Source organism: Crocodylus siamensis, chromosome 6 (assembly GCF_052110815.1).
Source record: "Crocodylus siamensis isolate JL-2025a chromosome 6, ASM5211081v1, whole genome shotgun sequence".
NCBI lineage: Eukaryota > Metazoa > Chordata > Crocodylia > Crocodylidae > Crocodylus > Crocodylus siamensis.
Window position 1 is genome coordinate 80978981 of NC_143400.1, and position 13645 is coordinate 80992625.

Sequence of the window (13645 nt, forward strand, 5' to 3'; positions counted from 1 at the left end):
CTGCAATTTTTTACTGGTTTTTGTGTATGTAACTTCTGTACAGTTATAGATTTAGACTGATTGCTGGTCACTGAGACCAGATCTGTAAGTGTCAGGTCAGCAATTTTGAACCCAATTTTACCTCCCTGAATGTCTGTATTTAGCCCTAGTGTCCAGTTAAAGAAGGTTCGCTTTGAAATACCACCTCCTTTTTCTAATTCCACTCGTCATACTATAGACACATGAGAAAGTGTAAAGAGAAACAGGTCACAGAGACAGACTGATAGCTGAAGAAAGCTGAATACTGGCCCACTGACATTACAACTAATCTAACTTTGGAGGTGGAAAGTAGAGGAAAAGGTTATGAGGGCCTACCAATAAGACTGTCTTGAATTGAGACTGAACTGTTGGATATTCATTCATGTTTGAACTTTTCCTACTAGGTTGTGGTTGGTCACTTACCACATTCACACGATACATGTTTTGAAGCGTCCCTAATATACATGTGTTCTCTTGATTTGCACTAATTTTATTCTAAGGAATTCTATAACATTGAAAGTGTAAAAACAATAGACTAAACTGTTTGAACCAGTGTCCACCAGATAGTGTTTAGCAATTGTTAAAGCACAATTAACCCTTAAATAGAACACAAAATATGAATGAAGGCAATTCAGCATCCTAAGATCAAGGTTTCCCTTAAATTCAGACAACTCAGTCTCTTAAAATCAAAGTCTCGGACAACTCGTGTCCTAAAATCAGTCTAACTTTATTAGTAAAGCAAGTATTATCTTAGCCGTTTCTATATTCTGAGAGAGAAATACATTCAGTATGATAAACTCACAGAATGGCAATGCATAGGGGGTGCATGGGGGTGCACATACACCCCCTGAGAGCGCTGGTACACTCCGTGACAGCATGTGCACCTCCCTGCTTAGGCAATGTGTGGGAGGGCAGATGGGAGCATCAGTGCCCTCCCTGTGAGCATCAGCTGAGGAGTGGGGGTGCCAGGTGAAGTGCTGCTGGCACTTCCGGGAGCACCGCAGCCGCTTTCCAGTCAGTGCAATCGCCTGTGGGATTCCCCCCAGCCCCGATCACTGAGATTGGCCACTGAGTGTTCACTGGGGGGGGGCATGTGCCCCCCTGAATCAGGTGGCACCAGTTGCCTGTGAACTTACCCAATCACATCTGTTACTTTGCACAACAAAAAAGACGGCCACTCATTTCCTCGAAGTAAAGAGTACATCATGGGCTGGGACAGTCCAAACAGGTATTTCAACAGGCTCTTGATGATGACAATGATGAACTTTCCTGCTCTCCGCTTTTTATGTTTTTCTTCAATTTCACTCCTTTGATGACTCTTCACTTTCACACTGGTCACTCTACAGTCAGCATGCTGTACATTTTTTACCCCATCAGCATATTCCTTTGTCTAACAGACCAAATACAAGTACACCTCTTAATTTGGCCTTTTTTTGGTGTCTTACTTTGGGCATTGTCCATTGGTCTCTCTTATCACCTTTCATTAATAAATCCAATTCTTTCATCCCTCTGATTCAGCTGCTTCATGCTAAGTTCAGTTACTTGGAGCTAGTAACAAGGCCATTGCTATGTTATATTAAAAGAACTTCTCACAGTGATAAAAAATAAAGACATAATATAATGATCATCTATGAGCTCTATGAAAACAACTCAAAGCTAGCTTATTAAAAAAAAAGGTAATAAAGACAAAACTTGAACAATGATTAAATAAGGCTACATATACACAAATACTGTAAGCAGGTGCAACTTCAAAGAATAAAACATAACAAGCTACCCTAACAGAAGCTTTTCTGCCTCTTCTGAATTCCTCCTCAGAATAGGTAACTGCTCACATTTTTCCTGATCTAGAAATGACTCCTAGTTGAGAAAGTCACAGAAAGCAGAATGGACAATACTGACCCTCTGAAACTCAAGCAGAGTTGTGGTTCCCCCATATCCCATTTCTTCTCATTAAAGAGTGCAAGGAGTCAGAAAGTGAGGACACAGAGGAGATTCTTCTGAAGTTATGAGGAACAAAGGAGTCCAGCGTCACCCAAATTCCTGGAGTGCATGGACAGAGAAGTCAGTCTGGTAGAAAGAGCTGATGTTGCTGTGGCAAAAAACAGGCCCCAGTTGTAAAGGTTTTAAAAATGTGGGGTGGGGGGCGGTGAGGGGTTCTTGTTTCATTGTGAACTGTGTTTTAGTGTATGCTTTTCAACAATCTAAGTATTTTTTGTGTTTGTCCTGTTGGCATCCCAAATTCTTATCCCAAAAGAGGATTGGCATCCCCAATTCTTATCCCGAAAGAGGATTCCCCCCATTTCCTGGGTGTTCCTGGTTGTTTGAGAGAAAGAACTTAGAACGGGGTGTCACGGGCACACCCGAATGAATGGCCAGGCCACATTATAAGTCAGCAGTGTGCTAGGTCTCAACGCAAAGGTCTCTGGATGAGTGGCGTCTGCTACCCTCACGTAGCAGAAGATCACCCGCCTTGAAACTGCCTGACAAACAAAAGCGAGGTAATAATAGCTGGCGTGAGTTGAAACAAAACGCTGCAGCCCAAAGTTTTGATATGGCACACAACTGCTGAGGGAAAAGACGACTGATTGGTCGCTGGAAATAAAATGCTACAGCCTAACAGTACAAAAGCAGTTGCGGGAAAAGCCCTGATGGGGGAAGTTCAGAACAAAACTTCAAGCGTCAAAGGGCCCGCGGACCGATCACCCGCCAGCGCTGCCCCTCCCCGAGTGCCATCTCAGGTCAGTTTTTGAGCCTTCTGCGAAGTGACTAGCGTTCCTCAGCCATGAAGCCTCTCCTGTTTGCCTTTGTGGTAAGCATGCAAGCCTAACTGTTAAATAGCCCCTTGAAATCTATGAGCCGCTGACCAGGTCTGGGACTAGAACTAATCTAAGTCGCCCCAAGGCTACTCACAGGGTAGTTTTGAACGCAAGGGAGTTTAGTTTGAACCTCGTGACCCAGTGGACTGACCATAAGAAATCTATGAGCCGTTGACCAGGTCTGAGACTAGGGCCCTGGCCAGCTGCATCAAGACCACGCATGGTTTTGAAAGCAAGGGACCTTGGCCTGAACCTCGTGACCCAATGGACACAATTCCCCGTTGTTAACTGTTTGTAATTGTTTTAATTGTTTATATATGTAAATCATTGAGATTAGCGTGGGAAGTAGTAGTAGCAAAGTATTTTGTGCATTTTGTTAAGTAGAAATAAAAAGTTTGGTATAACTCAAGCCGCGTCCTTGTCGGTGCCTACCCCACCGGCCCAGCCACGCCTGGGCATCTCCAACCTAGTGTGACACGGGGCTCTGTCACAGTTTGACAGTTCCTAGACTTTATGAGCCAGTTTGCTTATCCCACCTTGTTTTGAAGAGTAAATGTCAAATTTGCCAAAACTAACATTGCCATGGTGTATTTTTCCTTTAAAAGAGATTTTCCAAGAGTTTCTAAACAAGACTCTAAATAGTTTAATAAAATGCCCATTCCCAGATAGCAACTACCAAGCATATAATAAAAGTCACATTGTGAGCATCCTAATAATTAAAATCCATTCTAACTTACAACGTAGATCAATGGGAGAATTCTACAGAATAGATACAGGCTTCTGAGCCTAATTTGCTTCCTTTGCTTCCTTTTCCCATGTGTGCATGTTTTTTGTGTACAGTTGTTTTCTTTATTTTTCTGCAGCTTTTCTTATTCCCTCTGGTAACACGTATAATGCAGTTTTTGTAATTCTTTTGGATATCTTTATCATGTAATTATACTGGTTTGCTTTCCAATATACTTTTTGGCACTGAACCGTGTTTGTTGCGACTATACAGAGAAAGGTAGCATAACCTTATACTGAATTTCTTCAGTGTTTTCGTAGAATTTAGATATTTTTCCACAATATTCCACAGCCGTTCCTTTCACACAGGCAGGTTTAACAAAGAATACTACATGGCTCTCACATCTTAGTAGTTACAGCAAGTGAAGAAATTGCTGAGACCTTGTTAGTATTACTATGCAGCCTGTGCAGAAATTTTAAATAAGTCAAGGAGTTAATGTCAAGCGGTTGGTATTATCTTGCTTGAACATTCTTAAGCTGACTTGAAGGCTGTACGTGTCCAAGCTAGCAGTGATGGACTAAGCAGAACATTACTACAGAAACATAGCTCCCTGTTGATGTCAGTAGTTTTTATTGTGCTCAGTCTGAAAGGAAAATGTAACTACTTTTTGTACATTTGAAGAAATTCTGCTTCTTGCCTGCACCAAACTTTAAAAAAATAACGACGCTTTATTAATGATAAAAGTTTGGATTGTGTACTTTGAGTTCCAATATGTTCTCCAGTTTAAACACGTACACCTTGAAGTAAAACAGTTTCTAAGCGTTTATTTAGTGTTCTAGGTATTCCCTATTCGTTTCAATGGAGACACAGGTTCCAAAATGGGACTCAGTAACTTTTATTAATACAGATTTGAGAAGATTGACCAGTGGTGATCAATTTATGATTAGAGAATGTTAACTATAGTTTAAAATTGAATGAGCATGCTAGTTCAAAATCCAAATATATGTATAATTATATTTTTTTGGCCATAGAAAGATATACTCATTCAGTAGTAAGCATGGATTCCTAAATGACTTTGAAGCCTAAGCTCAAGTTTTAAAAATGAGTTTGCTTTCTAAAGGTATGCACAGATGTTTCTGGGACCCAATATATGATGTCGAGCTAAATCTAGATGTTGTTGTCCAGCAGAGGTTAAAGATACTTGGTCAAAACCCCTGACATTTCATAGACAAAAGCAGAGACATCATCAGCTATCTAATTCTTATAGAGTTATGCACACTCTTATAAAAATAATCAATGTAGGTATCTTTTGCTATTTTGTTATAGGGATACTAAGGCAAAAACTCAATGTCTCAAGTTCCTAAAAAATACTACACCCAGTAGGGGTATAAGCTGTAGCCATGTTGGTCTAAGGAAATAGGCAGACAAGGTTCTTTGGGTTCAAGGCAGCAAGCTTTCAGGTTTAAGCTTCAAGGTTTTTGAACACAAATTCACCTTTTCTATAAAAACAAAGCAACACTATTAGTACACATGCATAGGAACGGTTTACTCTGATTAAAAATAAAAAGTGAATAAAGTGTTAAAAAACAGAATTTAATGACATAGCATCACTTCACTCCATACAAGCTTCAGTGAAGAAAGCTGAACTGTTGAGAGCTCTTTTTTGTTTATGATGCCTTTATGTAACAATTAATCTTTTCTTAAAATATATTAATGATATTGCCCGAACAGAAGGATTCATCATCTCTGATTACGAGAACCTGCTAGAAAATAAATGGAGCCAATTAGCAGTAAAAAGAGTACACTAAAGTAATGTTGAAGCAAGACTATCCATTACAGATATGAACCTAAGGCAGCTAATGGCAAATATAGATTACAAGGGTGTCTAAAGGTTAGTTGGGACGCACCACAAAAAATCCAATAAATATATGAGCTCCTATAAGACTTTTTCTTGAACCAGTTTGGCTGTGTCTGAGGTTGTTGTATAACACTATTTACAGATACCGAGACAGATTATGACTTGCTTTAGTCCATAAGGGTTGCCAGTGAAATTCATGGGTGAAATCCTGGCTTCACAGAATGCAATGGCAAAATGCCACTCGACTTCAAAAGGCTCACTCAGGATGTGTAAGAATGGCACAATCTGGCCCATCATATGTGTTTGGTTTGCTGTACACAGAGATTGACCAGTCACAGATGAGTCAAAAATTACTTTGCTGGTCAACAAAAACAATAGAGCAGAAGGAAAGAGGAGTAAGTTCTGAATGAGAAAAGAGACAAGACAAACATATTCAAAGTATACAGTATTTTGGGGAGCTTCAGCTACTGCAGTCCCATATGATATGCCAAGGGCCTAATTTTCAGAGGCCACATCAGAGCCCCACCACATCAAAATGACTTCAAGTGCTTAGCATGCCCAAAATTAAGGTCCCACACTGAACATATGTGGGACTCCATTACATGCACATGTCAGGGATGGTTTAGCCAGGGATGATCCTATTTTGAGCTGGGTGTGGGACCAGGTGACTTCCTGTGCCTCTATCCAGCCTTATGTCTCATCTGTGGTTCTGTGACCAAACATGTATCTCTTTTAGGATTGTCTTTATCTGAATACTAAATGTCAGCCTCTCCATTAAAGCTACAATGCAGAAAAAACTAGTACCACGGAGTAGGATCAAAGTTAGCAGTACCCAGAAAATTCATTACTGTGCTAGAACATAGGGGGAAAAAAGGCATAAAATAAATATAGCTTTGTAAATTAAAGGAATGGGGTATCGAGGATGATAATGCGTTGTTAGAACTTGAATTGATAAATGAAAGAATCAAAGCAAGTAGGAAAAAAATATTGTGGCAGGGCTAATATTTCCCCTTTTAAAAACAGAGCCACTTGCTTAAACAATATAGGGATAGAATAGAAAGGAAGGGGATTTGTGCGTGTTAAGTAGATGCCATCCAGGCCCTCAGCACTGGTAATACGAGATACACTGCTAAAATTTGCAGATGCTAAGCTGATGTCTCAGTCTTTTTTAAGCCTTCCTGTTGTGAAGGGGAAAGAGATAGTCAGCAAGCGTAGCTGTTCTTAGGCATGTGTGACATGTCATGCATTCCTCCTTGTTGTCATAAGTCAGTACTTTAACGCCTGCTTTCCAGCCAAAGTGCTGCCCATTCACACAGTTCTTGGAAGGTCTGTTGAAAGTCAAAGGACGGGCTCTGTTGACAAGTCAGGATTTGATCCTGAGCACACAGGATTGAACTGTCAGACTGTCGTTAACTTCAGTGGCCTTTGGATCAGCCTTCTACTGCGGAGATCGGAACCTGTTTAAAACAAATAATGTTGGGCAAAGGACTAATATCATTTTCCTCAGACCTTTGCAGACATCTTGCTAAGTTGTGGTGTGAGTTTGGGGATGAAATCTTGGGAAAGACTGATTGGCAAGATGTGCTAGCCAGAAGCTTTTATAGTTTTAAACAATTTGGAGCAGTTTAGAGGAATAAACATTTTTTAAGAGATGAACTGCAGCTGAAACCCTGTGTATAGGAGCACACAGATTGGCAACCACTATGGAAAACTATATTTCCTCCCCACCACCCCCACCTTTTATTTTTTTTCTGGATTAGTAATGACAAAGGAAAGAGAGAGTTAGGAAAGCACTACCAAGATGCTGATTAACAGTGTAGAAAAGAGTAGAAAGATAAATAAAAAAGAGCTGTAGTAAGAATGACAAAAATCAAATAGCTACTATTCCAGTGCTAGGGGCATACATGATAATAAGGCTGCTGAATAGAAGCAATGTGTTTTCAAAAATTAATATCCTATTGGAATAGCAGAGTTACGGCTCAAAAGCATGAAAATGAACAAGGAACTAAAACGCCAGGTGGAATTCACTGGAGGGATAGGCATGGAGACACAGGAGGTTGCTAGCTATCATGGAAGGATGATATTTAATTTTCAGACAGAAATGATAGAAATGTTTTGCTGAGACAGTTTGGATAGAAATTTAAGGAGAGTAAAAGGTTCACAACCAAGTGATCCCTAGATGCTACTAGGAACCCTCTGGGGCAATTGGAAATAGTGAAATTCGAAATGTATTTAAATTGACAGAGCCAAGACTTGTCACTTGCTGCATTTTAATTACAAAAGTATTGATTGGAATAAATATTGTGCAATAACTAAAGCAGGAAATGTGTCTTGAGGCGGTGTAATGTCTTTTCCATACATAGCTTGTTGACTAATCAGTATGGTCAGAGACTATTTTAGATTGCAACTTAGGCAGCAAGCCAATGATCAAACTGAAGCTGGGGAGTACGTATAGTTTCATGGTCAGTCACTTGGTTACTCACTTTGCTGGACTGTATGCTTGCAAAGGAAGCAACAACAAGTTTTCCAGCTGTAGTACAGCTGATATTGGTGGAAATGGACAGAGTCAGCTATTTTGATCGTATTTCTGGTTATGTTTGGGAAATCTCAGATCTACAACAGGTGTATTGAGCTGCTCTGATGTTATTGAATTACAGTCTGTCTCAGAAGCAGTTAAGATGTCTACCTAGGGAACCATAAAGTGAAGCTGAGCAGATAAGTCCCAATTCCCAAACAGTGAATGGGAAACCCTATAATTCAATAAAAATACCTCTGTAGTAATTCATGTATTTATGACAAACCACAATTCATTCCTCTACATTTTATTTTACAAATTCTCCGTTACTTGCTTCAGTTACAGTGGAATGGCCGACCATATTTCGGAGAACTTTGTTTTTCTGGATGACCTTTCTCCTCACTTTTGTCATGGCAAGAAAACTCCAGACAACTGAACAATCAGAATACTGAACAACTGTACATTCCTCACAGTACAAGGGAAATAGGAACTATTTAGAAACTAATGTGAAAAAATGAAACTTAAAATGCAACCAGGTGTGTTTAAGTGTGAAAAGACAACCTAGGTCACTACAATTAAAGAAGAAAGGGAAGACTATAATGTTGAAATATGTTGTTTAAAATATATATTATGCAGCAAAGCCAAGTAATTTCATAAGGGAGTTTTCAAGGCATTCCAGAGAACAGTGTCTCTTCCAGGCAACATATGTTTTGCCCTTGCATTCTTCATAGTTCACATAAATAATCTGGTAATGAAGATTTGGACACACAGAAAATGAGAAGCATGGTACATTAGGGAAGCTAAAATGATCCCTGCATATTGAAAATTGCTCAGAATATCTCAAGTAACAAAAAGGGTGTCTTTAACTATCTCTCCAGCAGAAAGGAGGTCAAAGAGAAAAAGTATTCCATAAACAGTGATAGCCATCTGATGACTATTCAGCAGCTTTTCTGAAATGAGTGGTTGTCTCAGTTCATTTCTGAGTGGACACATCACAAATTTGTCACTACAGATGGCTGGTAGTTTCAGCTGACAAACCAAATGGATATGTGTACTGAAGTGCCGTATTAACACTAATAAAAATCAATCTTAGCATTTGTTATGAAGCACATTACAGATAAGATAAAATGTTCAGCATTGGCCTAACTCTGCTCCCTCTGGTAAAACTAGTGATTTTGAAAAGATGCAAAACTATCAGCTGATGAATCCTTACAATGCAGACTCTGGGAAACTGGGATGCAGGGAACTTAAATGTCATACAATACAGCACAGACAGTAAGCCAATGACAGACAAGATTAGAAGAAGAGTTCCCAGATCCCAATGCTATGAGACAAATATGCCACCACGAACTAAACTGTATATGCAGGCTTCTTGAGGCCTCCTGGTGTGGACTGATCCTGTCTTCATAACGATACAAATGTAGGAGCTCAGCCTCATCTATAGAACAAACAGGCTTTGAATTTATACATATATTGTTATGTCATTGCCAAATAGTCTTCCAAATTCTCCTTAGTGAACATCACAGATGTTCAGTGTTGGGAAGATATGAAATATGTTCACTTTTTAGGGTATGCAAGTTTCTACAGATAGTTTGTGGAACTATATAGGAGAGTTTGCGGTCTCCTTTGGTGTCCGATTAGGGTTAATTCCGAAGACAGAAGATTGGCTATTTGTGCTGAGTTGTGATTTCTCAGCAAACTGATTGTCTCTATGCTGTTTGGCCATGTGTATTTCAAGACTGGTGTATAAAAGAGGCTAATTCCACCTATTTTGAACTCCAGAATCTGTCATTAAATCTTTCTTCAGGGAAAGCACTATGCTGCCTGTTGGCTGACATGCGATACCAGACAACATTATTATTTCTATCCAAGGTCAGCTGTTTGGCCCCCAGTGAAATTTTGAACTGCTATTATCTGCATTTTACGATCATAAATACACATGACGATATAGTGACTGGTCATATAGAAACTCTGTTTCATAGCAAGACACTGAAACTCAGGCTGAGGTTTGCATCCAAGGCACTGAAACAATCCCTTCTCTTCAAAATACCAAGAATCAAATAAATAGGACTAACTTCTGTACACTGCACATGAAAAGCTGATTAAACTTTGCTATTCTGTGACATATTGCATTACAGTTAGAGTATGAGACATTCCGAGAGAGGATTCAGCTTGTACATTTTTTTACCTTTCCTAATATAAAACCACAAGCATATGCATTTTGTTCAAAGTTTCCAAAAACAAAAAATCATAATAGGGCTATGATTACTAAGGAAAAATAAAGGAGCACCCCCATCTGACTGAAATTCATTGGGAGTCAGCCCTGAACTCAAGGTCTTTTGGAAAACTAATTTCAAAATAATTCTAATAGAAATGTGAAGGTACCACTATTACAGCATCAAAGGATAAGGATAAGGATAATGACAAGGATACTGTTCAGAGGAATTATTAATGTTTGAATGGAGAAAAGTGAGATGATGCATCAAACGTAATGTACATTCTATAAAATGTGGAGTATTTGGGTGGCATAATTAATGGATCAAGTTGTATACCAAGGCATAGTAATAAGCAGATTAAAGGGTAAAAAGCCAAGTGTTAAAGTGAAAGTAATATAGACAGAGAAGTTATTGACCAGCAATTGTTCTGCTATAGTTAATATCTTTATTGTTAGATCTGTTAGTTATATTAACATGGCTTTTTAACACACGTTTCTATTTTTGTTGGTTGATCCGATCCCTGGTATGGCTGGACTGTTGCAAATATCTTGTACAGCTATAGCATAATGGGACACTATAGGAGCTTTTGAAATAGACGAATTATTATATATATATATATGTGCATGTGTGTGTAATATATATATGTGTATACATATACATATATACATATATATGTATATGTCTATATATATATATGTATTGGAGTATGTAGAGAACAAGACGTTTTGTTGCCAATTATGATGTCTGACAGCTTTTCTTTTGAATATATTGTGCAATATTCAGTGGTTTGGCACTATGTACACTTTTCTACTGATATAAATTGTACAGCTTATCTGGGAAAGAACCTGATGATATCATGTTCTAAAATGGGTGCATGAAGGTTTCTCTCTCCAATGTCAAGATTGAATTCTGGAAACATCTGTTACTTCACAGTGTCTCAAAAAATCAATCAATAGTGGATCACATATTTTGAGCTTGGAGCACATCCGCCTCATCACATCAAAGGAATGGGTGTAAGGATTCACTGCCAGCATCCAGAGGGTATCCAAGAAGTTTCACAGTGTTCTCTGAGTATAGTCTATCTTTTCTGAAGACCACTCTGGCTGGTGGGGAATTATAATAGTCTGATGTTACTAATGTCCTCAGGACAGTAGACTATAAATGGGCTCTTTTGTTCATGACTTTATTTGGATTTAGATGACCTGAGAATAACTCAGAAGGAAGAGAGATGGCCAGGGCATTGGTCATTGATATCTGACTATGAGTGACTGTGGTCTGAAGATTTGTTTAACATATTTGACTTTGTTTTGTGGGAGCTTATGTTTCTTCCTGCAAGAAGCTGTCAGATTATATAGTAAATGTGGAGGGTTAGGACACTGCCTAAGACAAGAACTGTGTTCTGAGTTAAATATATTGAGTTCTTGATGGAAATAAAGATAAAACCACTCACTGAAATTCTGGAGGTAATGAAGATATGCAAGCTGTGACATGAATTAGACCAATGATCCTCTTGTCCTGTAAAGAATAGTGAATAACTTTTGGGGCTGCTGTAGTACCTGATTACCAATGCAGTGAGGAATCAGATTTTTGCAGGGTTGGGCCTTTTAAAGCACTCTGTACTGTAGTCATGCGTTTCTGTTTGGTCACAGCTGTAGAGCACTTTCAGGGGCCAGATCAGGTGAAAATTGTCACTTCTGTCTGTACCTCCAATCAGGCTGATCTCTTTGATTACTTCGAATATGACTTGATTGTTTTGGTTTCTGAGAATTGTTGCTGTTACCAGAATTGTCAATCTAATGAGAACTTTATTCAAATTAAAAGTATAAGCTCAAGAGCCTTATTTTAATAAACATTAGAGCTAGGAAGGACTTGAATGATTAACCATTTATTTTGCATGTGCGTGTGTCTATGTTGTAACACTGCTGATAAAACAGGATGGAATGAATTCCTATTTAGCCTTCTCACCTGTTGACTTCGGAAAAAATGTGAATAATTTTTCTAGATCATTCAATCTTTTTAGCAAGTAAATCTTTTAACTGTGCGTCATCTTATTGATCTAAAATATATATACATTATGTATAGTAAGCCACGTAGATCAATATTATTTAAGGGTTCTGAGATAAGTCCAATGATCTATATCTATAAAATGCGCAGCTCTTTAATTAGTGAGTGGGAGGAAGTTTAATATTTCAGAAATATCACTTTGGATGTTTAATTCCAGCTGGTTCTCTCTCAGTCCTAAATAAAATCCACATAAATTATTTGCTAAACAATCCTCGATAATTTATCAGTCACATCTCTTGGTGCTTATTCTGGGTTAAACCTTTAATTTTTCCACAGATGGGATAATAAAATAAGATCAATCTAAGTTCTTCATTGAAAAATACATATCTATTTTGCAAGTAACGGTGCTGCATGGCCTGTAATTGAGAGAAGATGATGCGGTGCCCCGAAGTGATTAGACATGCTGCAAGACTGAATTTAATTTGGAAGATTGAGAGGTGTGGAGATAACTGCTTTCTGCCTACACACTTTTACCACTAACTCAGTATAACTGAGACTTATAAATACTTTATAAATTAAAGAAATTAACCACAGCACTCCCAAACTGCAAGAACCACCTACACCATTTGTACATCATTCTATTAATAGTGGCTAAAGTATTCGCTGCTGAAACCCTGGGATAAATTAAAATGGAAACAGAACTTGAAGAGCCTGCATTCTCTTGAATATGTGTATGATAATTAGCAAGGACAATATAAGGGACTGAATCTGATATGAACATTTTAACAAAGACCCAGAATTCTGTCCGATTTTTCAGTATTTTAAAGGAAAAGATACTGTGCTCCTCCGAGATACTATATTAGAAAAGGGTCCTCGCCATTAGGCCCTCTCAAAATTATGCATAGGTAAGAGACAACTGTTGTGATGTTTCCTAACCCTGTCAGAGAGTAGAACTGAATTTATATCATCTCCCTTTCAGTCCATTGGTTTAGTAAAGTGTACTATAGCTGTGTTTATTTAGGTTCCAGAACCAGTAGTTTTTTTTGCCTTGCCTCACCTTTCTCTGCCCTGTCTATCATTTCCCTTGCACTCTGGTTTCCAGTTAGACTCCACTGATGTGTACACCTGTACTGACTTTAGCTCCATAGCACTGTATTGCAGTCATTAGCCCTATGAATTGAAATTGTTATCAGTGTATCTAACCTAGTTTACAAAAAACATTTGTAGGCTTACATGTCACGATAGAATTAGAAAGTATACATACTTCAGGATGCATCAGTGATCAGGAAGGAATTATCTCCCTTTCTGAAACATTAAAAAGGGCTAATTAAATTACAGCATAAGATACATTCCTAAATTGAATCCTAATTGAATTACGTGAAAAAGCTCTTGAACTTTTAACTCACTGAGTGACTAATAGACCTGCTTTGTACATTATAGTAGAAAGTCATGTGACCGTAATTAGGATTTGGAGTTACTAACTCTAGCATGTGC